The sequence below is a fragment of the Oncorhynchus keta genome, unplaced genomic scaffold, assembly GCF_023373465.1.
Source record: "Oncorhynchus keta strain PuntledgeMale-10-30-2019 unplaced genomic scaffold, Oket_V2 Un_contig_13749_pilon_pilon, whole genome shotgun sequence".
NCBI classification, from domain to species: domain Eukaryota; kingdom Metazoa; phylum Chordata; class Actinopteri; order Salmoniformes; family Salmonidae; genus Oncorhynchus; species Oncorhynchus keta.
In genome coordinates, this window is record NW_026278334.1 from 118,802 (window position 1) to 145,753 (window position 26,952).

General features: G+C 46.1%; 1 pseudogene; it reads right to left on the reverse strand.

Annotated features, from left to right (window-relative positions):
- Nucleotides 1–735: 735 nt before the first annotated feature.
- Nucleotides 736–25,440, reverse strand: LOC118379763 (uncharacterized; annotated as a pseudogene).
- Between the last annotated feature and the right edge of the window lie 1,512 nt (nt 25,441–26,952).

The window sequence follows — 26,952 nt, forward strand, 5'->3', positions numbered from 1 at the left end:
GACTTCATTACCATAATCAGATCAGGAACCTCCATCATTCTGTTGGCTTCTGTTTTGGAACATTGATTCTTCATTCCTCACTTAACTTAATTTCTCTCATGAAGAAAGGAATAACCCCTGCCATATGTATCACAAAACAAAGTGTGGGCATGAGAGACCTTGACATCATTACCATAAACAGATCACCAACCACAATTATTCTGCTGTCTTTTTAGAAATTATAATTCGTTTAGCAGCCTCAGAATGGCCCAATATGTTCCCTATCAAATCGAATCTGTGGTAAGCCACGGTCCGTGAGGGATTCAGATGCTGCCTGTGTAAGAGAGTGATGTCATCCAGGTGGGACGGAGCGGAGTGTGGTTGAGACTTATCTCGCTGTCGGCTTCCCCGCCGCACTCAGAAAGAGACATGAAAGCAAAGCCCTGGGCTGGACTTCGACATCCCATGCCATTTCATCCAATGGGCCTCTCATAGCAGACACACCCTAGCAAATAGGGAGAGGGAGGGAGCGTTGCTCAATGTCCTTTAACAGTGTTGTAGAAAGAGAATAGGTGTTAAGCAAATGTTTTCTTTATTTTATTGTTATATAACATTATTAAAACAATTTGGACACGTCAGCTAAATGTCAATAGTTGTGTTTTACTTATTTACTTATTTAACTGAATTCTGTCATATCTGTCTGGATTGCATGTTTGTCAGGATTAGAGAGAGAGAGAGAGAGAGAGAGAGAGAGAGAGAGAGAGAGAGAGAGAGAGAGAGAGAGAGAGAGAGAGAGAGAGAGAGAGAGAGAGAGAGAGAGAGAGAGAGAGAGAGAGAGATGTGATAGCCGACAACTGCATAGCAGATCTGTTTTTATTTGGGCCATGACAAAGGTGTAACATCGTTGGAGCTGTGAAATCAGTAAAACCAATGATCTGCTATGCAGTTGTGGGTTATCGGGGGTTAACGCTGAACTGATTGAATCAAGGCCAGAGAGACAGAGATGAAATGGAGAACAGAATATGAGAATAAAATGAACATATCAAGAACAGCTCTTTGATCTTTCTATTCACTTTGATTACAGCCCATGTGGACTGCGTAGGGCGCACTGCAGAGTTCCTTGTGTATTTTAAAGACGGGAAGACAAAATATACATTGAATCTACGCACGGATCCAAGCATTCAGAACATTCTTATCCACCTCATGGTTTGTGAATTGCTAGCAGTACTATAACCCCATTTTTCAATGAAGAAGCATTATCATTCACAATGTAATCTTTCCCAGTAAAACGGTTATTATCCACCATACAGAGACGTTCTCCCAATACCAATTAGTGTTCCAAAAAAACAGCATGGTTACATTTTGCTGTATTCATACAAAAGCAAAGTTCAGTCTATTGTTTAAGATCCGGCAAGGTGTTTCGGGGACAGTTCTCAGGTTGGGTAAGGTGGGTGACCTTTGACCTTTGTCCTAAGCCGGGGTGACGAAGAACACCAGCCTGAAAGAGTAGACCGTGTCCACAATGTAAACCACAAGGTTGAAACAGGTCATGAACGCCACTACAACCTGGTTATCCCAGTAGCAGTTGCGGCCACACCCGTTGGGTCTGCTGTGGTTGTTCTGGAAGCTATAGAGAGGCCATATCACCACGCACGTCATGTACATCAGCACGGCCAGCACGTTGTAGCCCGTCAGCACCTTGTCGAACGGGAACGGGAAGAGCGACAGCAGGCGGCAGATAGTAAAGAGGATGATGATGAGGGCGAAGATGAAACATAGCGAATAGACCGCCACGCACCACTGGAGCCCTGGGAACCGCGAGTAGGAACCATGGTCCAGAGAGATGAAGATGATGCAGGCCACGAAGGCCTCGAGGACCTTGAGGAGGCCCGGGGACGGTGGAGAGGAAGCCGCTGATCTCGCCGGGTTTGGCCCGGATCAGGCCCACCTCCGTGGCGTACAAGAGGAAGGCCAGACAGGAAATGACGGTGGCGGCGATCTGCTTCCCGCAGGAGACACACGTGAAGAAGGTGGGGTAGATGATGGAGGCAGCCAGCACCTGTTAAAGCCCAAGACAATAGATGATGATGGTGGATGAATAACAGCAATGGAATTGAATAAACAACATCAAAGTTTGAAGACAATAACATGGAATGTCAGTGGACTTAATTGACTCATTAAAGTTGTCAAAGTTCTATGCGTATCACCTGATACTTCTACTTAATCTACTACCAATGTAGCTCCTACTCAATAAACCATTCCAAAATATTGGCAAAGCTACAGGAACTCCAACGCACACCTTATTAATGGTTAAAGCCTTTCCTTTAATTGCATTTATCCAATTTTCTCACTGATCTGACTAGAGGTGATATATGGAGTACACTAGAGAAAAAGATAGATTAGCTGCCTTGCTGTTGTGACATACTGAAGATGAGATCATCACTTTGATCAATAACTTGTTCTAGTTCAGTGGAACTAGCAATTAGAAATTACTATTACTACATCAGTATCTGCTGGCGTCTATGTCTCAGTATAAGTTCATTCGCAATTAGTGTGAGAGTAAATGTATGCACACGACTAGCGATTGCTGCCATTGTTGGATCGACCAACAACTCTAAGTGGTACTAAAATATTGTATGTTTCATTTAACCACTTCATGTACCTTATGATAACAACAACTGTCTGATCAAGGTCCAGGGCTGATACTCACTATATAAGGGCTAAATATATTTAGAAAAAAGTAAGTAGCCTTATCTCGGCCAGAACGGCCCGTAGGTGCTGGAACCTAACTCCTGTTTCGGAAGCATGAAGCAGTGTGATGTACAAGTACACCTCCTCGAACAGAAGTCTAATCTATGGCAGGGAAGATTGATGGGTAATTTCCCAAAAAATCGCCTTTTAAATTGATTTACAATTTACACAAGAGTAAACTACACACATCCATCTCTACTCTAGTTTTCAATGCTTATATTGTCTCAAATGTAACTGTCACACATTGACACTAATATGTAGGTATGTTATCTGGATTCTACCCCTTATAGTCTAACCCAAAGACAAAAGACGCCGTGGACGTTACCCACCATGAGCGTGGACAGCATGGCAAAGGCGGTGGTGAAGTCGTCCCAGGAGATGGGCACCCGGGCATGGAGGGTGGTGAACTCCATTATGAGGATGAGGAGGGTGACTAAGCAACAGAAGACCCAGGTGAACATGCACCAGGCCCAGTAGGATGAGCCGAAGTGACCCACCGAGGCCACCAGGCTGAAGGAGATACAGGTGAGGACCACCTCCAGCATTCTCACGATGCCCACGGGCACCGTCAGGGTCCGCGTGTCCAGGGTCACCATGGCGATGCTAGTTCTGGTCAAATCCGGCTGTCGAGTACAGTACTGTACGGAGGTTGTACCTTTTAACCTACTCAAACTGATTGTAGATGTCTTGTAGATTTTTTGTTTTCTCACCAAGTTTTTTTTCACTGTTGATCTCTTGGCAGTTTGATCTCTCTTCCACTTCTTTGGACAGCTCTCTCTCTCTGAGCTCCCCTGCCTCCTCTCCTTGACTTGACTCAAAAACAAGTTTTCTCTACTTGTCACACCTCTCTCTGACACTCTCTGTCAGTCTCTTCAGGCTTCTGGCTTCTTCTCTTCCTCTCCTCTTCCTGTATGCGATCCTCCTGTATCTGATACTCCTGTATGTGATCCCCTGTAAAGTCTGGACTGCTCTGACAGGGCCACGGTACTGTAGGAATGCAGAGAAGGGTGTAGACTGTTTGCCACTTCCTCTGCTACCTTATCAGGCCTTCCTCAAATGGTACTCAGGTGAATGTTTGATTACAGGCTGTGTGTGTGTGTGTGTGTGTGTGTGTGTGTGTGTGTGTGTGTGTGTGTGTGTGTGTGTGTGTGTGTGTGTGTGTGTGTGTGTGTGTGTGTGTGCGTGCGTGCGTGCGTGCGTGCGTGCGTGCGTGCGTGCGTGCGTGCGTGCGTGCGTGCGTGCGTGCGTGCGTGTGTCAAGCCCCGGATGTCAATGCTGTGTGATTATGAAATAGGGTGTAGTTGGTCACCCTTTTCTTATCAGTAAAAGTGAATGATACCTCAGTTATTTAAGTAGTACATATACTGAGCTGATCTTGCTGTGTATTATACCATAGCATAGTGTATAATGTATACGATACGATATACTTCATTGTCCAGTTACATTCATTTCATGACGTCAGCATACAAATACACTAACACAACACAATATATTACATGCAGTACAGAAACACTGGAAAGCACACAAGTCACACATTTACGTTTTCACATATTCAGTCTCTGCAGGCTACTGTCCGACCATGTATTGTGCCGACGTCTGTCCTCTGTCTCACTGTTCAGCATCCTACATCTGTCCTATGTCCCACTGTTCAGCATCCTACATCTGTCTTATGTCCCACTGTTCAGCAGCCTACATCTGTCCTATGTCCCACTGTTCAGCATCCTACGTCTGTCCTATGTCCCACTGTTCAGCAGCCTTCATATGTCCTATGTCCCACTGTTCAGCATCCTACATCTGTCCTTTGTCTCACTGTTCAGCATCCTATATCTGTCCTATGTCTCACTGTTCAGCATCCTACATCTGTCCTCTGTCTCACTATTCAGCATCCTACATCTGTCCTATGTCCCACTGTTCATTTTCCTACATCTGTCCTATGTCTCACTGTTCAGCAGCCTACATCTGTCCTATGTCTCACTATTCAGCATCCTACATCTGTCCTATGTCCCACTGTTCATTTTCCTACATCTGTCCTATGTCTCACTGTTCAGCAGCCTGTTGTCCTGTTCCTATTCTTGCTGAACCTATTATTCCTTCCGGAGGCCAGCAGCTCAGAACATTGGGTAGGATTGTGTGTAGGGTCATTTATGACGTGCTTGTCCTTGTCTATCATAGAGGCCCTGAAGCCCCCTGCACTGCAATCCACAGAGCTTGGACCCCAGTTATACAGTCTTCCTGAGGATAACCATATTAGCCACTGACAGTCCAGCGTACCAGGCCAGGAAACATAAAGTCAACACACTCTCTACATGACAGATGTTGTTGGTATTTTTTATTCATGTTCTGGGTGTTGGCATTAAAATATAGTGTGCTGTCCTTGATGGTTCCCAGGTACTTAAAACTCCCCACTCTCTCTTCCTGTTCACCACCCAGGACTAGGTGGCTCACTGGGTCTGCCTTCCACCAGAAATCAATGACATTGTGGATAGGGATGGTGTAAGTTATGCTAGGACATTGTGGATAGAGATGGGGATGGTGTAAGTTCTGCTAGGACATTGTGGATAGGGATGGTGTAAGTTATGCTAGGACATTGTGGATAGGGATGGTGTAAGTTCTGCTAGGACATTGTGGATAGGGATGGTGTAAGTTCTGCTAGGACATTGTGGATAGGGATGGGGATGGTGTAAGTTCTGCTAGGACATTGTGGATAGAGATGGGGATGGTGTAAGTTATGCAAGGACATTGTGGATAGGGATGGTGTACGTTCTGCTAGGACATTGTGGATAGGGATGGTGTAAGTTCTGCTAGGACATTGTGGATAGGGATGGTGTAAGTTCTGCTAGGACATTGTGGATAGGGATGGTGTAAGTTATGCTAGGACATTGTGGATAGAGATGGGGATGGTGTAAGTTCTGCTAGGACATTGTGGATAGGGATGGTGTAAGTTATGCTTGGACATTGTGGATAGGGATGGTGTACGTTATGCTAGGACATTGTGGATAGAGATGGGGATGGTGTAAGTTCTGCTAGGGCATTGTGGATAGGGATGGTGTAAGTTCTGCTAGGGCATTGTGGATAGGGATATGGATGGTGTAAGTTCTGCTAGGACATTGTGGATATGGATGGTGTAAGTTCTGCTAGGGCATTGTGGATAGAGATGGGGATAGTGTAAGTTCTGCTAGGACATTGTGGATAGGGATGGTGTAAGTTCTGCTAGGACATTGTGGATAGGGATGGTGTAAGTTCTGCTAGGACATTGTGGATAGGGATGGTGTAAGTTATGCTAGGACATTGTGGATAGAGATGGGGATGGTGTAAGTTCTGCTAGGACATTGTGGATAGAGATGGGGATGGTGTAAGTTATGCTAGGACATTGTGGATAGGGATGGTGTACGTTCTGCTAGGACATTGTGGATAGAGATGGGGATGGTGTAAGTTCTGCTAGGGCATTGTGGATAGGGATGGTGTAAGTTATGCTTGGACATTGTGGCTAGGGATGGTGTACGTTCTGCTAGGACATTGTGGATAGAGATGGGGATGGTGTAAGTTCTGCTAGGACATTGTGGATAGGGATGGTGTAAGTTATGCTTGGACATTGTGGATAGGGATGGTGTACGTCATGCTAGGACATTGTGGATAGAGATGGGGATGGTGTAAGTTCTGCTAGGGCATTGTGGATAGGGATGGTGTAAGTTCTGCTAGGACATTGTGGATATGGATGGTGTAAGTTCTGCTAGGGCATTGTGGATAGAGATGGGGATAGTGTAAGTTCTGCTAGGACATTGTGGATAGAGATGGGGATGGTGTAAGTTATGCTTGGACATTGTGGATAGGGTTGGGGATAGTGTAAGTTCTGCTAGGACATTGTGGATAGAGATGGTGTAAGTTCTGCTAGGACATTGTGGATAGAGATGGTGTAAGTTCTGCTAGGACATTGTGGATAGGGATGGTGTAAGTTCTGCTAGGACATTGTGGATAGGGATGGTGTAAGTTCTGCTAGGACATTGTAGATAGGGATGGCGATGGTGTAAGTTATGCTAGGACATTGTGGATAGGGATGGTGTAAGTTCTGCTAGGACATTGTGGATAGGGATGGTGTAAGTTCTGCTAGGACATTGTGGATAGGGATGGTGTAAGTTCTGCCAGGACATTGTGGATAGGGATGGTGTAAGTTCTGCTAGGACATTGTGGATAGGGATGGGGATGGTGTAAGTTCTGCTAGGACATTGTGGATAGGGATGGTGTAAGTTCTGCTAGGACATTGTGGTTAGAGATGGGGATGGTGTAAGTTCTGCTAGGGCATTGTGGATAGGGATGGTGTAAGTTCTGCTAGGGCATTGTGGATGGAGATGGTGTAAGTTCTGCTAGGACATTGTGGATAGGGATGGTGTAAGTTCTGCTAGGACATTGTGGATAGGGATGGTGTAAGTTCTGCCAGGACATTGTGGATAGGGATGGTGTAAGTTCTGCTAGGACATTGTGGATAGGGATGGTGTAAGTTCTGCTAGGACATTATGAATAGGGATAGGGATGGTGTAAGTTCTGCTAGGACATTGTGGATAGAGATGGGGATGGTGTAAGTTCTGCTAGGACATTGTGGATAGGGATGGTGTAAGTTCTGCTAGGACATTGTGGATAGGGATGGTGTAAGTTCTGCTAGGACATTGTGGATAGGGATGGTGTAAGTTCTGCTAGGACATTGTGGATAGGGATGGTGTAAGTTCTGCCAGGACATTGTGGATAGGGATGGTGTAAGTTCTGCTAGGACATTGTGGATAGGGATGGTGTAAGTTCTGCTAGGACATTATGAATAGGGATAGGGATGGTGTAAGTTCTGCTAGGACATTGTGGATAGAGATGGGGATGGTGTAAGTTCTGCTAGGACATTGTGGATAGGGATGGTGTACGTTCTGCTAGGACATTGTGGATAGAGATGGGGATGGTGTAAATTCTGCGAGGCCATTATGAATAGGGATAGGGATGATGTAAGTTCTGCTAGGACATTGTGGATAGGGATGGTGTAAGTTCTGCTAGGACATTTTGGATAGGGATGATGTAAGTTATGCTAGGACATTTTGGATAGGGATGGGGATGGTGTAAGTTCTGCTAGGACATTGTGGATAGGGATGGTGTAAGTTCTGCTAGGACATTGCGGATAGGGATGATGTAAGTTATGCTAGGACATTTTGGATAGGGATGATGTAAGTTATGCTAGGACATTTTGGATAGGGATGGTGTAAGTTCTGCTAGGACATTGTGAATAGGGATAGGGATGGTGTAAGTTCTGCTAGGACATTGTGGATAGAGATGGGGATGGTGTAAGTTCTGCTAGGGCATTGTGGATAGAGATGGGGATGGTGTAAGATATGGATGTAAGATAGGGATGATGTAACGTGACAGCCCCCTGTTCAGCAGGAAGTCCAGCATCCACAAGGTAAGGCTAGGGTCCACCAGGTGGTGGTCCACCCACCTGGGTGGTAAGGTTGGGGTCCACCAGGTGGTGAACCACCCCCCTGGGTGGCAAGGTTGGGGTCCACCTGCCTGGGTGGTAAGGCTGGGGTCCACCAGGTGGTGGTCCACCCGCCTGGGTGGTAAGGCTCGGATCTTACCTTGTGGGGTCCACCTGCCTGGGCGGTAAGGCTGGGGTCCACCAGGTGGTGGTCCACCCGCCTGGGTGGTAAGGTTGGGGTCCACCAGGTGGTGGTCCACCTGCCTGGGTGGTAGGGTTGGGGTCCACCAGGTGGTGATCCACCCACCTGGGTGGTACGGTTGCGGTCCACCAGGTGGTGGTCCACCTGCCTGGGTGGTAAGGCTAGGGTCCACCAGGTGGTGGTCCACCTGCCTGGGTGGTAAGGCTGGGGTCCACCTACCTGGGTGGTAAGGTTGGGGTCCACCAGGTGGTGGTCCACCTGCCTGGGTGGTAAGGCTAGGGTCTTACCTTGTGGGGTCCACCCACCTGGGTGGTAAAGGCTAGGGTCTTACCTTGTGGGGTCCACCTGCCTGGGTGGTAAAGGCTAGGGTCTTACCTTGTGGGGTCCACCTGCCTGGGTGGTAAGGCTAGGGTCTTACCTTGTTGGGTCCACCCATCTGGGTGGTAAGGCTAGGGTCTTACCTTGTGGGGTCCACCCACCTGGGTGGTAAAGGCTAGGGTCTTACCTTGTGGGGTCCACCTGCCTGGGTGGTAAAGGCTAGGGTCTTACCTTGTGGGGTCCACCTGCCTGTTGGGAGAGTTTGTCACAGACAAGGTGAGGCTGCATGCAGTTAAAAGCAAAGGAGAAGTCCAGGAAAAGGATGTGCATATAAGAGTGAGGCCTCTCCAGGTGTGTCACGGCACTGTGCAACACCGTCAGGATTTCATTCTTCACTGGTCTGTTCTTCCTGAATGCAAACTGCATTGGGTCAAGGGCTCTGTCTTTATGAGACCTGAGACGTGTGACTATCAAATGCTCACAACGACTGATGTTAACGCCACAGGACGATAGTAATTCAGCTCCGCCTTTGGAACTGGTTGCATCTCAGATGTCTTCCAGAGTGACACACTAAGTATGACAGTAGATTGACACACTAAGTACACAGTTGGTTTCTCATTTAGTGACATTACTCAATCCTGTGTTTGCTGACATCTGGCATTCTGGTCTCTAACACTCCCGGGTGAAGTTACAGATCTAGGATCAGCTTCCCCTCCACCAAACATAACTGTAAACGAAAATCCACTCCAAATCTACATTTTGGTATTTGTTTCATTAGTCCACTTTTGATACAGTCCCAAAATGTTTTGCATGTCAGCAGTCAAGTTTAAGATGTTGGACTTTCAACATGAAAGACTGTCACCGGTCACATCATGATAATGCAAAATGGAAAATCACCATGATGATGAAAAAATAAATAGCAGAAGATACTAAAGATCAGTGTCTAGGGGCAACTTGACCCTACTCTTGGTCTCGAACAGGGCCAAAACACCTGTGGATCTGTCCAAGTACAAATATTCTTTGAAGAAGCAGGTCAACGGTGTGTTACAGGTGATCCAGAGAAAGTGCTGGGGAACGGGAAACTACGGTAACATAGCAAGTAGAGAGAAAGAGAAAAAGAAAGAAGGAAATGCATAGAGAGGAGAGAAATAAAGAAAAGAGAGAGAGAGGGAGGTAGGTAGGTAGGTAGGTAGGTAGGTAGGTAGGTAGGTAGGTAGGTAGGTAGGTAGGTAGGTAGGTAGGCAGGTGGGTGGGTAGGCAGGCAGGCAGGCAGGCAGGCAGGCAGGCAGGCAGGCAGGCAGGCAGGCAGGCAGGCAGGTAGGTAGGTAGGTAGGCAGGTAGGTAGACGGAAAGAGAGAGGAGACAGAGAACATGAGTGATCAAATGCTAATCCTTTACCCACAGAGAAAAATGTATCCTTCTCTCTCTGTTTCTCTTTCCCTCTCATTACATGTATTCTCTATTCTAAGAAAATAAAGAACATTCCTTCCTTCACAAGGTTTTTCAATAGTTTTAATATGTTGAAATACCCTCTTGGTATGTTTGGACCAACCAAGCATTATAAAAACATATTGTGTCCATTAAACATGACCAGTATGGCTATGAGAAGATATACAACAACCACATTGCTCTGCTGGATGTTAATAGTTTTTTTCTGTGTGTGTGTGTGTGTGTGTGTGTGGGTGTGTGTGTGGGTGTGTGTGTGTGTGTGTGTGTGTGTGTGTGTGTGTGTGTGTGTGTGTGTGTGTGTGTGTGTGTGTGTGTGTGTGTGTGTGTGTGTGTGTGTGTGTGTGTGTGTGTGTGTGTGTGTGAAAGAGAGCGAGAGAGAGAGCGAGAGAGAGGAAGAATGGGGGAGGAAGAGAGAAGAATAAAGGGAGACAGAGAAAGGGAGGAAGGAATAGAGAAGAGTGTGTGGGTGAGGGAGGGAGAGGATGATTGGAAGAGAGAGAGGGAAAGAGAGATGGCTATAAAGATGGGTATAAACTTCAATGCATAATGTATGATTGATAGAAACACACAAGCTTACATACTCTGCAGACACTCATTGTTGCATACACACACTGAAACAGTCATAACTGATGCACAAACTGCACAACACATACACACACTGAAACAGTCATAACTGATGCAGAAACTGCACCATACATACACACTGAAACAGTCATAACTGATGCACAAACTGCACAACATACACACACTGAAACAGTCATAACTGATGCAGAAACTGCACCAAACATACACACCGAAACAGTCATAACTGATGCACAAACTGCACAACATACACACACTAAACAGTCAGAACTGATGCACAAACTGAACAACATACACACACTAAACAGTCAGAACTGATGCACAAACTGAACAACATACACACACTGAAACAGACATAACTGATGCACAAACTGCACAACATACACACACTAAACAGTCAGAACTGATGGACAAACTGAACAACATACACACACTAAACAGTCAGAACTGATGCACAAACTGAACAACATACACACACTAAACAGTCAGAACTGATGCACAAACTGAACAACATACACACACTGAAACAGACATAACTGATGCACAAACTGCACAACATACACACACTAAACAGTCAGAACTGATGGACAAACTGAACAACATACACACACTAAACAGTCAGAACTGATGCACAAACTGAACAACATACACACACTAAACAGTCAGAACTGATGGACAAACTGAACAACATACACACACTAAACAGTCAGAACTGATGCACAAACTGAACAACATACACACACTGAAACAGTCAGAACTGATGCACAAACTGAACAACATACACACACTAAACAGTCAGAACTGATGCACAAACTGAACATTATAAATCAAATCCAATCAAATTGTAATTTGTCACATACACATGGTTAGCAGATGTTAGTGCGAGTGTAGCAAAATGCTTGTGCTTCTAGTTCCGACAATGCAGTAATAACCAACAAGTAATCTAGCTAAAAATTCCAAAACTACTACCTTATAGACACAAGTGTAAGGGGATAAAGAATATGTACATAAAGATATATGAATGAGTGATGGTACAGAGCGGCATAGGCAAGATACAGTAGATGGTATTGAGTGCAGTATATAGATATGAGATGAGTATGTAAACAAAGTGGCATAGTTAAAGTGGCTAGTGATACATGTATTACATAAGGATGCAGTAGATGATATAGAGTACAGTATATACGTATACATATGAAATGAATAATGTAGGGTATGTAAACATTATATTAGGTAGCATTGTTTAAAGTGGCTAGTGATATATTTTACATCATTTCCCATCAATTCCCATTATTAAAGTGACTGGAGTTGAATCAGTGTCAATGACAGTGTGTTGGCAGCAGCCACTCAATGTTAGTGGTGGCTGTTTAACAGTCTGATGGCCTAGAAGCCGTTTTTCAGTCTCTCTGTCCCAGCAATGATGCACCTGTACTGACCTCGCCTTCTGGATGATAGCGGGGTGAACAGGCAGTGGTTCGGGTGGTTGTTGTCCTTGATGATCTTTATGGCCTTCCTGTGACATCGGGTGGTGTAGGTGTCCTGGAGGGCAGGTAGTTTGCCCCCGGTGATGCGTTGTGCAGACCTCACTACCCTCTGGAGAGCCTTACGGTTGAGGGCGGAGCAGTTTCCGTACCAGGCGGTGATACAGCCCGACAGGATGCTCTCGATTGTGCATCTCTAGAAGTTTGTGAGTGATTTTGGTGACAAGCAGAATTTCTTCAGCCTCCTGAGGTTGAAGAGGCGCTGCTGCGCCTTCTTCACGACGCTGTCAGTGTGAGTGGACCAATTCAGTTTGTCTGTGATGTGTATGCCGAGGAACTTAAAACTTACTACCCTCTCCACTACTGTTCCATCGATGTGGATAGGTGGGTGTTCCCTCTATAAACACACTGAAACAGTCAGAACTGATGCACAAGCTGAACAACATACACACACTGAAACAGTCATAACTGATGCACAAACTGAACAACTTACACACACTGAAACAGTCAATACTGATGCACAAACTGAACAACTTACACAACATAAACATTCACATACACACATGAAAATGTATTCGGTCACTGAAGTGCTAATACAGACACACAAAACACACACACACCCACCCACCCACCCACACACACACGCACGCACCCACACACACACACACACACACACACACACACACACACACACACACACACACACACACACACACACACACACACACACACACACACACACACACACACACACACACACGTGACGCAGTACTCTCCACTTTACCCCACACTATCTCCTACACACTGTGTCCCACACAGCCACATACAGTGTCCAGACAGGACACACACAAACAGTCAGGAATGACGTCAGCAGCACTCATCAGGTATATGACAGCTCTCATCTATTAAATATATTTGTTTCCTGTAGTTCTGACCTCAATACTGACTGTAGTGACGTCCATTCATCCCACACACCTCTATAGAGTTCTACAGGCATACTGGCTGGGGTTGTAGACTATGTTATAGAGTTCTACAGGCATACTGGCTGGGTTTGTACACTATGTTATAGAGTTCTACAGGCATACTGGCTGGGGTTGTAGACTATGTTACAGAGTCCTACAGGCATACTGGCTGGGGTTGTAGACTATGTTACAGAGTCCTACAGGCATACTGGCTGGGGTTGTAGACTATGTTACAGAGTCCTACAGGGATACTGGCTGGGGTTGTAGACTATGTTACAGAGTCCTACAGGCATACTGGCTGGGGTTGTAGACTATGTTACAGAGTCCTACAGGCATACTGGCTGGGTTTGTACACTATGTTACAGAGTCCTACAGGCATACTGGCTGGGTTTGTATACTATGTTATAGAGTCCTGCAGGCATACTGGCTGGGTTTGTACACTATGTTACAGAGTTCTACAGGCATACTGGCTGGGTTTGTAGACTATGTTACAGAGTCCTACAGGCATACTGGCTGGGTTTGTACACTATGTTACAGAGTTCTACAGGCATACTGGCTGGGTTTGTACACTATGTTACAGAGTCCTACAGGCATACTGGCTGGGTTTGTATACTATGTTACAGAGTCCTGTAGGCATACTGGCTGGATTTGTAGACTATTTTACAGAGTTCTACAGGCATACTGGCTGGGTTTGTACACTATGTTATAGAGTCCTACAGGCATACTGGCTGGGTTTGTAGACTATGTTACAGAGTCCTACAGGCATACTGGCTGGGTTTGTACACTATGTTACAGAGTTCTACAGGCATACTGGCTGGGTTTGTACACTATGTTACAGAGTCCTACAGGCATACTGGCTGGGTTTGTATACTATGTTACAGAGTCCTGTAGGCATACTGGCTGGATTTGTAGACTATTTTACAGAGTTCTACAGGCATACTGGCTGGGTTTGTACACTATGTTATAGAGTCCTACAGGCATACTGGCTGGGTTTGTAGGCTATGTTATAGAGTCCTGCAGGCATACTGGCTGGGTTTGTATACTATGTTATAGAGTCCTACAGGCATACTGGCTGGGTTTGTAGACTATGTTACAGAGTCCTACAGGCATACTGGCTGGGTTTGTACACTATGTTACAGAGTTCTACAGGCATACTGGCTGGGTTTGTACACTATGTTACAGAGTCCTACAGGCATACTGGCTGGGTTTGTATACTATGTTACAGAGTCCTGTAGGCATACTGGCTGGATTTGTAGACTATTTTACAGAGTTCTACAGGCATACTGGCTGGGTTTGTACACTATGTTATAGAGTCCTACAGGCATACTGGCTGGGTTTGTAGACTATGTTATAGAGTCCTGTAGGCATACTGGCTGGGTTTGTACACTATGTTATAGAGTCTTGCAGGCATACTGGCTGGGTTTGTATACTATGTTATAGAGTCCTGCAGGCATACTGGCTGGGTTTGTATACTATGTTATAGAGTCCTGCAGGCATACTGGCTGGGTTTGTAGGCTATGTTATAGAGTCCTGCAGGCATACTGGCTGGGTTTGTATACTATGTTATAGAGTCCTGCAGGCATACTGGCTGGGTTTGTAGGCTATGTTATAGAGTCCTGCAGGCATACTGGCTGGGTTTGTATACTATGTTATAGAGTCCTACAGGCATACTGGCTGGGTTTGTATACTATGTTACAGAGTCCTGCAGGCATACTGGCTGGGTTTGTAGGCTATGTTATAGAGTCCTGCAGGCATACTGGCTGGGTTTGTATACTATGTTATAGAGTCCTGCAGGCATACTGGCTGGGTTTGTATACTATGTTATAGAGTTCTGCAGGCATACTGGCTGGGTTTGTATACTATGTTACAGAGTCCTGCAGGCATACTGGCTGGGTTTGTATACTATGTTATAGAGTCCTGCAGGCATACTGGCTGGGTTTGTATACTATGTTATAGAGTTCTGCAGGCATACTGGCTGGGTTTGTATACTATGTTATAGAGTCCTACAGGCATACTGGCTGGGTTTGTACACTATGTTACAGAGTCCTGCAGGCATACTGGCTGGGTTTGTATACTATGTTATAGAGTTCTGCAGGCATACTGGCTGGGTTTGTATACTATGTTATAGAGTCCTACAGGCATACTGGCTGGGTTTGTATACTATGTTACAGAGTCCTGCAGGCATACTGGCTGGGTTTGTAGGCTATGTTATAGAGTCCTGCAGGCATACTGGCTGGGTTTGTATACTATGTTATAGAGTCCTGCAGGCATACTGGCTGGGTTTGTATACTATGTTATAGAGTTCTGCAGGCATACTGGCTGGGTTTGTATACTATGTTACAGAGTCCTGCAGGCATACTGGCTGGGTTTGTATACTATGTTATAGAGTCCTGCAGGCATACTGGCTGGGTTTGTATACTATGTTATAGAGTTCTGCAGGCATACTGGCTGGGTTTGTATACTATGTTATAGAGTCCTACAGGCATACTGGCTGGGTTTGTACACTATGTTACAGAGTCCTGCAGGCATACTGGCTGGGTTTGTATACTATGTTATAGAGTTCTGCAGGCATACTGGCTGGGTTTGTATACTATGTTATAGAGTCCTACAGGCATACTGGCTGGGTTTGTACACTATGTTACAGAGTCCTGCAGGCATACTGGCTGGGGTTGTAGACTATGTTACAGAGTCCTACAGGCATACTGGCTGGGTTTGTATACTATGTTATAGAGTTCTGCAGGCATACTGGCTGGGTTTGTATAATATGTTATAGAGTCTTGCAGGCATACTGGCTGGGTTTGTAGACTATGTTACAGAGTCCTGCAGGCATACTGGCTGGGTTTGTAGACTATGTTATAGAGTCCTGCAGGCATACTGGCTGGGTTTGTATACTATGTTATAGAGTCCTGCAGGCATACTGGCTGGGTTTGTATACTATGTTATAGAGTTCTGCAGGCATACTGGCTGGGTTTGTATACTATGTTATAGAGTCCTGCAGGCATACTGGCTGGGTTTGTATACTATGTTATAGAGTCCTACAGGCATACTGGCTGGGTTTGTACACTATGTTACAGAGTCCTGCAGGCATACTGGCTGGGTTTGTATACTATGTTATAGAGTTCTGCAGGCATACTGGCTGGGTTTGTATACTATGTTATAGAGTCCTACAGGCATACTGGCTGGGTTTGTATACTATGTTATAGAGTTCTGCAGGCATACTGGCTGGGTTTGTATACTATGTTATAGAGTTCTGCAGGCATACTGGCTGGGTTTGTATACTATGTTATAGAGTTCTGCAGGCATACTGGCTGGGTTTGTATACTATGTTATAGAGTCCTGCGGGCATACTGGCTGGGTTTGTATACTATGTTATAGAGTTCTGCAGGCATACTGGCTGGGTTTGTATACTATGTTATAGAGTCCTACAGGCATACTGGCTGGGTTTGTACACTATGTTATAGAGTCCTGCAGGCATACTGGCTGGGTTTGTATACTATGTTATAGAGTTCTGCAGGCATACTGGCTGGGTTTGTATACTATGTTATAGAGTCCTACAGGCATACTGGCTGGGTTTGTACACTATGTTACAGAGTCCTGCAGGCATACTGGCTGGGGTTGTAGACTATGTTACAGAGTCCTGCAGGCATACTGGCTGGGTTTGTAGACTATGTTATAGAGTCCTGCAGGCATACTGGCTGGGTTTGTATACTATGTTATAGAGTCCTGCAGGCATACTGGCTGGGTTTGTATACTATGTTATAGAGTTCTGCAGGCATACTGGCTGGGTTTGTATACTATGTTATAGAGTCCTGCAGGCATACTGGCTGGGTTTGTATACTATGTTATAGAGTCCTACAGGCATACTGGCTGGGTTTGTATACTATGTTATAGAGTCCTGCAGGCATACTGGCTGGGTTTGTATACTATGTTATAGAGTCCTGCAGGCATACTGGCTGGGTTTGTATACTATGTTATAGAGTTCTGCAGGCATACTGGCTGGGTTTGTATACTATGTTACAGAGTCCTGCAGGCATACTGGCTGGGGTTGTAGACTATGTTATAGAGTCCTGCAGGCATACTGGCTGGGTTTGTATACTATGTTATAGAGTCCTGCAGGCATACTGGCTGGGTTTGTATACTATGTTATAGAGTCCTGCAGGCATACTGGCTGGGTTTGTATACTATGTTATAGAGTCCTGCAGGCATACTGGCTGGGGTTGTAGACTATGTTACAGAGTCCTACAGGCATACTGGCTGGGTTTGTAGGCTATGTTATAGAGTCCTGCAGGCATACTGGCTGGGTTTGTAGGCTATGTTATAGAGTCCTGCAGGCATACTGGCTGGGTTTGTATACTATGTTATAGAGTCCTGCAGGCATACTGGCTGGGTTTGTATACTATGTTACAGAGACCTGCATACATACTGGCTGGGTTTGTATACTATGTTATAGAGTCCTGCAGGCATACTGGCTGAGTTTGTATACTATGTTATAGTCCTGCAGGCATACTGGCTGGGTTTGTATACTATGTTATAGAGTCCTGCAGGCATACTGGCTGGGTTTGTATACTATGTTATAGAGTCCTGCAGGCATACTGGCTGGGTTTGTATAATATGTTATAGAGTCCTGCAGGCATACTGGCTGAGTTTGTAGACTATGTTATAGAGTCCTGCAGGCATACTGGCTGGGTTTGTATACTATGTTATAGAGTCCTGCAGGCATACTGGCTGGGTTTGTATACTATGTTATAGAGTCCTGCAGGCATACTGGCTGAGTTTGTATACTATGTTATAGAGTCCTGCAGGCATACTGGCTGAGTTTGTATACTATGTTATAGAGTCCTGCAGGCATACTGGCTGAGTTTGTATACTATGTTATAGAGTCATGCAGGCATACTGGCTGAGTTTGTATACTTTGTTATAGAGTCCTGCAGGCATACTGGCTGAGTTTGTATACTATGTTATAGAGTCCTGCAGGCATACTGGCTGAGTTTGTAGACTATGTTATAGAGTCATGCAGGAATACTGACTGGATTTGTATAATATGTTAGTGGTTATCTGTTTGAATGGGGTTTTGCATTAAACATAGCAGTTTCTCTATTTTGGCCCCCTGACTCCAAGACACCTCTGTATTTGTGAAATAATTGGAGCACATTCTTCTTGTTACCAGTTCTCTCTCTCTCTCTCTCTGTCAGTTTCTTTTAAAATGTATATTTTCCATACTGCAGTTGGGAGATGGCACCTCCATTGTCAACTTTGACAGTGCTTCTCCTACCTTCTTGACGGTCTTGGATGTCAAAGATTTTAGAAATGGACAGATTTGATAACAACTGTTAGAGGAGGGAAGGGGAGGGAAACTTGTCTCCCACAGACTGTGAGGAGGATAAGGTGAGGGATGACGCTGTGGAGGTGGAGGGAGGGAGCGAGGAAGGAATCTGTGGAGGTGGAGGGAGGTAAACGAGGAAGGAATCTGTGGAGGTGGAGGTAGGGAACATGGAAGGACTATGTGGAGGTGGGGGAGGGAATGAGGAATGACTCTGTGGAGGTGGAGGGAGGGAACAAGGAAGGACTCTGTGGAGGTGGAGGGAGGGAATGAGGAATGACTCTGTGTGGAGTGGAGGGAACGTGGAAGGAATCTGTGGAGGTGGAGGGAGGTAAACGAGGAAGGAATCTGTGGAGGTGGAGGTAGGGAACGAGGGATGACACTGGAGGTGCAGGGTGGGAATGAGGGATGATGCTGTGGAGGTGGAGGGTGGGAACGAGTGATGATGCTGTGGAGGTGGAGGTAGGGAACGAGGGATGACACTGGAGGTGGAGGGTGGGCATGAGGGATGATGCTGTAGAGGTGGAGGTAGGGAACGAGGGATGAAACTGTGGAGGTGGAGGTAGGGAACGAGGGATGATGCTGTGGAGATGGAGGTAGGGAACGAGGGATGATGCTGTGGAGGTGGAGGTAGGGACCGAGGGATGATGCTGTGGAGGTGGAGGTGGAGGTAGGGAACGAGGGATGATGCTGTGGAGGTGGAGGTAGGGAACGAGGGATGATGCTGTGGAGGTGGACGTAGGGAATGAGGGATGATGCTGTGGAGGTGGAGGTAGGGAACGAGGGATGATGCTGTGGAGGTGGAGGTAGGGAACGAGGGATGATGCTGTGGAGGTGGAGGTAGGGAATGAGGGATGATGCTGTGGAGGTGGAGGTAGGGACCGAGGGATGATGCTGTGGAGGTGAAGGTAGGGAACGAGGGATGATGCTGTGGAGGTGGAGGTAGGGAACGAGGGATGATGCTGCTGTGGAGGTGGAGGTAGGAATGAGGGGATGATGCTGTGGAGGTGGAGGTAGGGAACGAGGGATGATGCTGTGGAGGTGGAGGTAGGGAACGAGGGATGATGCTGTGGAGGTGGAGGTAGGGAACGAGGGATGATGCTGTGGAGGTGGAGGTAGGGAATGAGGGATGATGCTGTGGAGGTGGAGGTAGGGACCGAGGGATGATGCTGTGGAGGTGGAGGTAGGGAACGAGGGATGATGCTGTGGAGGTGGAGGTAGGGAACGAGGGATGATGCTGTGGAGGTGGAGGTAGGGAATGAGGGATGATGCTGTGGAGGTGGAGGCAGGGAACGAGGGATGATGCTGTGGAGGTGGAGGGTGGGAACAAGTGATGATGCTGTGGAGGTGGAGGTAGGGAACGAGGGATGATGCTGTGGAGGTGGAGGTAGGGAACGAGGGATGATGCTGTGGAGGTGGAGGTAGGGAACGAGGGATGATGCTGGAGGTGGAGGGTGGGAGTGATGATGCTGTGGAGGTGGAGGTAGGAAGAGGGATGATGCTGTGGAGGTGGAGGTAGGGAACGAGGGATGATGCTGTGGAGGTGGAGGTAGGGGAGGGATGATGCTGTGGAGGTGGAGGTAGGGAACGGTGGATGCTGTGGAGGTGGAGGTAGGGAACGAGGGATGATGCTGTGGAGGTGGACGTAGGGAATGAGGATGATGCTGTGGAGGTGGAGGTAGGGAATGAGGGATGATGCTGTGGAGGTGGAGGTAGGGAATGAGGGATGATGCTGTGGAGGTGGAGGTAGGGAATGAGGGATGATGCTGTGGAGGTGGAGGGTGGGAACGAGGGATGATGCTGTGGAGGTGGAGGTAGGGAATGAGGGATGATGCTGTGGAGGTGGAGGTAGGGAACGAGGGATGATGCTGTGGAGGTGGAGGTAGGGAATGAGGGATGATGCTGTGGAGGTGGATGGTGGGAACGAGGGATGATGCTGTGGAGGTGGAGGTAGGGAACGAGGGATGATGCTATGGAGGTGAAGGACAGAGGTTGCTCTCCGGTTTTGTGATGAAACAAATGTGTGGTTGAATTTATTCTGCCACTGTGTCTTCTTATAGTCTCGGCCTGTAGATCACAGTGTCAAGGCACATGAACTAACAGGTTATAGAGCAAACAACGCAATTATCACAACACACATGTTGTAACGTGGCATGTTTTGGGGACTTGGCTTCCCCAGGGATTTTCCCCACACTGTCACGTTCTTCAAAATGAGCGGACCGAGGCGCAGCGCGCATTGAGTTCCACATTTTTTTAATACAGAGTGAAACTAGAAATAAAACCACAAAACTTACAAAGAACGTGAAGACGTAGTGCCCAAACACACTAACACAAACAATATCCCACAAAGCAGGTGGGAGAAAGGGCTTCCTAAATATGATCCCCAATTAGAGGCAACGATTACCAGCTGCCTCTAATTGGGAACCATACAAAACCACCAACATAGAAATACACATTTTAGAACACCCCCCTAGTCACACCCTGACCTACACCACTATAGAGAATCCAAGGGCTCTCTATGGTCAGGGCGTGACAGTACTCCCCCCTAATGGTGCGGACTCCGGACGCAAAACCTCCGGTGGGTTGGACACTGTACTGGGCACCGGTACATAGGAAAGCTCTGGGCCATGGAGCTGGGTTGGACACTGTACCCGGACTGGGCACCGGTACAGAGGAAAGCTCTGGGCCATGGAGCTGGTTGGACACTGTACCCGGACTGGGCACCGGTACAGAGGAGACCTCCGGCCATGGAACTGAGTTGGAGGAAGCAGAGGAAGGCTCCAGCCATGGAACTGAGTTGGACACTCCAGCCATGGAACTGAGTTGGACACTGTACCCGGACTGGGCACCGGTACAGAGGAAAGCTCTGGGCCATGGAGCTGGGTTGGACACCGTACCCGGACTGGGCACCAGCGCAGTAGACGGCTCCTGCCATGGAGCGGGACTGGGGAGGCGCACTGGAGGCCTGGGCGTGGAGCCGGCACAGGTGGTACCGGACTGGTGACACGCACTTCAGGGAGAGTGAGGGGTGCAGGCACATGACGTACCGGGCTGGGGAGGTGCACTGGAGTCCAGATGTGTGGAGCCGGCACAGGTTTCACCAGACTGCTAAACGGATCCTCTGGTCGAATGTTGAGCAGAACACATTTGCACAACATCTCTCTCACCCAGGTGGGAACAATAGGCTCCATTATGGTTAATGTAGGAAGAGGGATGAGGTGGCAAATTGGGACATCCATTATGTTTAATGTAGGAAGAGGGATGAGGTGGCAAACTGGGACATCCATTATGGTTAATGTAGGAAGAGAGATGAGGTGGACAACTGGGACAGGAAGTGGTCATTTCCTGTTTAGTGAATAATTCCATTTGAGGAAAAGGTGGATAAACCAGTTAGTTAGTTAGTTAGTTAGTTAGTTAGTTAGTTAGTTAGTTAGTTAGTTAGTTGAGTTAGTTAGTTAGTTCATTTGTTACTTAGTTTGTTACTTAGTTAGTTAGATATAAGTGATTTATATCAACTTTATACCAACTACAAACACAGTGTATATGGTATGTATATATACCTTCAAGTCCACATGGACTAGTGCAGTACACAGGGAAGAGGGTTTGATTTGGACCAGGCCTTTAGAATCATTATCTCTTGTGCAGGCAGTAGATCTAAAGAACACACTTGCACAACATCTCTCTCATCTCTTTCTTTCCCAACTTCTCCATTGCCTCCCTGACGGTCTCTGGCTCTTGCCTCGGCTCGACCGGCCACCCCTTGTGCCCCCAAAAAAAAAATATTGGGGTTGTCCTTGGGCTTTCTGTGGCGCGCAGGAAGGGTTTCACATCCACCCATCACTTCTTTCCATGTCCAAAACATCTTTCCCTTTTGGGCACGCTGCTTGGTCCTGGTTTGTTGGGATATTCTGTCACGTTTGTTGAAATGAGTGGACCAAGGAGCAGCGTGTGTAGAGTTCCACATTACCTTTAATAGTGAAACTTACAACAAAACAACAAAGACTAACAATCGTGCAGTCACGGAGCACAACAAAGCACTAACCTAAACAATATCTCACAACCCAGGTGGGAACAATAGGCCTCCTAAATATGATCCCCAATTAGAGGCAACGATTACCAGCTGCCTCTAATTGGGAACCATACAAAACCACCAACATAGAAATACACATTCTAGAACACCCCCCTGGACACACCCTGACCTAAACCACTATAGAGAATCCAAGGGCTCTCTATGGTCAGGGCGTGACACACGCACTGCTACTTTGCATATCCCAACTCTCTCTGAGACACCCTCGGAGAGTGGGGTCACGGCCAAGGTCTGCCATTATCTGGAGAAATTAAGGTGAAGTGCCTTTCTCAAGGGCACATCAACAGATTTTTCACCTTCTCAGCTCAGGATTCGAACTAGAGACCTTTCTACCTGGATGCATGTTTTGACATGTGTGTGTGTAAATACTGTAACTGAGCCACATGCAATACCTCCAGAGTTTCACTAGACTCTACAATAATATGTATTCATCTCTCTTCAACCAAAAGATTACAGGAGACAGGATGGAATAATCATTTCATAGTCCTTTCCAAAAACCCAGCATCTCACCAGTCAGAATCTTAAACCAAAAAGATAATTTCATGGATGCCCTGCTTTCAGAATTACAGGCCGCTTTCCAAAATGTCAAGCTGCCTCTCTGATTTTCCTTGGTCACGCAGAGGTGTATAGACGGTTCCTGCCAGGAATTGGTAGGGGGGGGAGTCACCAGGGCTAAGCAAATGCTTCATTCTGACATGTGTTTATGGCATTTTGAATGCAGTGTTACATTTTGAAGGAGATGTGAGGAATTTTGTGTGTGCAGTTTTGGGAATTGTATGTAGAGTTTTGAAAAAGGAGAAACTGTAATAATTTTATCTTAGACAAGCTGTCTTGTTGTCTAGTGCATTAGGCATAGAACTCTCTACCTGTTACACACAATGTGCATGACCTCAGCTCAGAGGAAATGATGATACAAAATGTAAAACGGAACAGAACAGAAGGATTCTCGCCAAAGGTGTGTTTGCATTGTGAGAAGACAAAAAAGTCATTTAATCATGAATAAGACAGAAAGGAAAACAATGGTGGAATTGCAGACGTATCTATTTACACCCTCACCACAACACTGGCCTGAGTGGCAATTGCCTGGAAATTGCTATTTTATTTGAAAGGTCTGCCGGAACAATTCTCTGGGTGTAATAGTTTATTGTGTTCCGATGCCCTGCTTTCAGAATTACAGGCCGCTTTCCAAAATGTCAAGCTGCCTCTCTGATTTTCCTTGGTCACGCAGAGGTGTATAGACTGTTCCTGCCGTCCCCAATGCAAATAATATGTGTTTATTTATTTCAGAATTATGTAAAAAATGTATTAATAAGCATTTCTGAGTTATCTTAGACAGGCTGTCTTGTTTGTAGGTTGGTAAAAGACAACTGAGACTAAATGATAGTTATTATTGATTCTCACAAACTTTTTTCTTATCATATGTTTCTAGTTTCATGTTTGAATATCACGTGCACAAGTACAATGAAATGCCTGTCTTGCAAGCTCCAAACCCAACAATGCAGTAATCAATAACAATTAACACTACAAATAACATAAGGTAGAACAAAAACACACAAGAAATGAAAATAAGAAGAACACAAGATAGTAAGAAGTTATATACAGGGTCAGTTCCAATACCATATTTACATTGTGCAGAGATACTGGAGTGAAAGAGGTAGATATGTATATATGAGTGTGTGTGCTTGTGTGTAGAGTCACTATAAATGTGTGTGTGTGTCCAACAAGCTGTTCTCACCATACAGTAGAGCTATACTAGGCCTATACTTTTCCATTTGGAGAGTGAGAAGGCAGTGTTTCCAGCATGTGAATATGCATGACGCAGGGTCTGGCTCTGAATAGCCATGTGTTCACAGAGATACAGATAATATTTTACAGATCAAACCACAGCTGTTTGTTTCTGTGGTCAGGATAAAGTCATGGCCTGAATCATGGTACAGTATATGGATATCAGCTGCTATTGGTTTTAACTCAATGGATTTGCTACATTGTGGCGAGGGGCGTAGATCCTCCACTAGCCAAGTGGCTGACTGTGATTTACAGCACATGGTAATCCCTATCCTGTCAATTCCCAGGAGCACAATTCACAGACTGCCTTACTCCCACCATCACTTCTCTTCTACCATCCCTATCGACCTGCTTGCCTCTATAAAAGTCCGCCAACGTCACTAAAAAAGACAGAGATCTTCAGGAAAACATATTTTCAATGGTGTGGTAAAACTGAAAGCTCCATTTCATATCCACTAATAATAAAGGTAAGGTTTACTGTTGCTCGCTCTCTCAATCTTTATTTTTCATGAGAGGGTTTACGGCTTTTCAGACTTGATGTATCGGTACCGCTTGTCGTGAGGAAGCAGAGAGAGCAGTCTGTGGCCTGGGTGGCTGGAGTCTTCCTTTCACACCGCCTGGTATAGAGGTCCTTGTCGTGAGGAAGCAGAGAGAGCAGTCTGTGGCCTGGGTGGCTGGAGTCTTTCTTTCACACCGCCTGGTATAGAGGTCCTGGATGGCAGGGCAGCTCTGGAGCCCCAGTGATGCACTGGCCTGCCCGCACCACTGTCTGTAGCGCCATGCGATCGAGGGCGGTGCTGTTGCCATAACAAGCAGTGATGTACTGGCCTGTCCGCACCACTGTCTGTAGCGCCATGCGATCGAGGGCGGTGCTGTTGCCATAACAAGCAGTGATGTACTGGCCTGTCCGCACCACTGTCTGTAGCGCCATGCGATCGAGGGCGGTGCTGTTGCCATAACAAGCAGTGATGTACTGGCCTGTCCGCACCACTGTCTGTAGCGCCATGCGATCGAGGGCGGTGCTGTTGCCATAACAAGCAGTGATGCACTGGCCTGTCCGCACCACTGTCTGTAGCGCCATGCGATCGAGGGCGGTGCTGTTGCCATAACAAGCAGTGATGCAGCCAGTCAAGATGCTCTCAAATAGTGCAGCTGAAGAACTTTTCAGCCTCCTGAGAGGGAAGAGGCGCTTTCGCACATTCTTCACAACTGTGCGTGTGTGGACCTTTTCAAGTCCTTGGTGACATTGACACAGAGGAACTTGAAGCTACAGCCCCGTCGATGTGAACGGGGGGGACGTGCCCACCTGTTGCCACAAGAAAAGGGCAACCAGTGAAGAACAAACACCCTTGTAAATACAACCCATATTTATGTTTATTTATTTTCCCTTGTGTTCTTTAACCATGTGCACATCTTTACAACACTGTATTCAGACATAATATGACATTTGAATTGTCTTTATTCTTTTGGAACTTCTGTGAGTGTAATGTTTACTGTTCATTTGTATTGTTTATTTCACTTTTGTTTATTATCTACTTCACTTACATTGGCAATGTTAGCATATGTTTCCCATGCCAATAAAGCCCTTACATTGAAATTGAATTGAATTGAGACAGAAGCAGAAAGCGAGTGAGAGTGACAGTGAGACGGAGATTAGGAGATGAGTGGAGGGGATGTAGACAGAGAAAGCAGAAAGCAGAAAGCGAGTGAGAGTGAGAGTGACAGAGAGACAGAGATTAGGAGATGAGTGGAGGGGATGTAGACAGAGAAAGGAGAAAGCGAGAGTGAGAGTGAGAGTGACAGAGACACAGAGATTAGGAGATGAGTGGAGGGGATGTAGACAGAGAAAGCAGAAAGCGAGAGTGAGAGTGAGAGTGAGAGTGACAGAGAGACGGAGATTAGGAGATGAGTGGGGGGGATGTAGACAGAGAAAGCAGAAAGCGAGAGTGAGAGTGAGAGTGAGAGTGACAGAGAGACAGAGATTAGGAGATGAGTGGAGGGGATGTAGACAGAGAAAGCAGAAAGCGAGAGTTAGAGTGAGAGTGACAGAGAGACAGAAATTAGGAGATGAGTGGAGGGGATGTAGACAGAGAAAGCAGAAAATCAAATCGAATCAAATCAAATCAAATGTTATTTGTCACATACACATGGTTAGCAGATGTTAATGCGAGTGTAGCGAAATGCTTGTGCTTCTAGTTCCGACAATGCAGTGATAACCAACAAGTAATCTAACTAACAATTCCAAAACTACTGTCTTATACACAGTGTAAGGGGATAAAGAATATGTACATAAGGATATATGAATGAGTGATGGTACAGAGCAGCATACAGTAGATGGTATCGAGTACAGTATATACATATGAGATGAGTATGTAGACAAAGTAAACAAAGTGGCATAGTTAAAGTGGCTAGTGATACATGTATTACATAAGGATGCAGTCGATGATGTAGAGTACAGTATATACGTATGCATATGAGATGAATAATGTAGGGTAAGTAACATTATATAAGGTAGCATTGTTTAAAGTGGCTAGTGATATATTTACATCATTTCCCATCAATTCCCATTATTAAAGTGGCTGGAGTTGGGTCA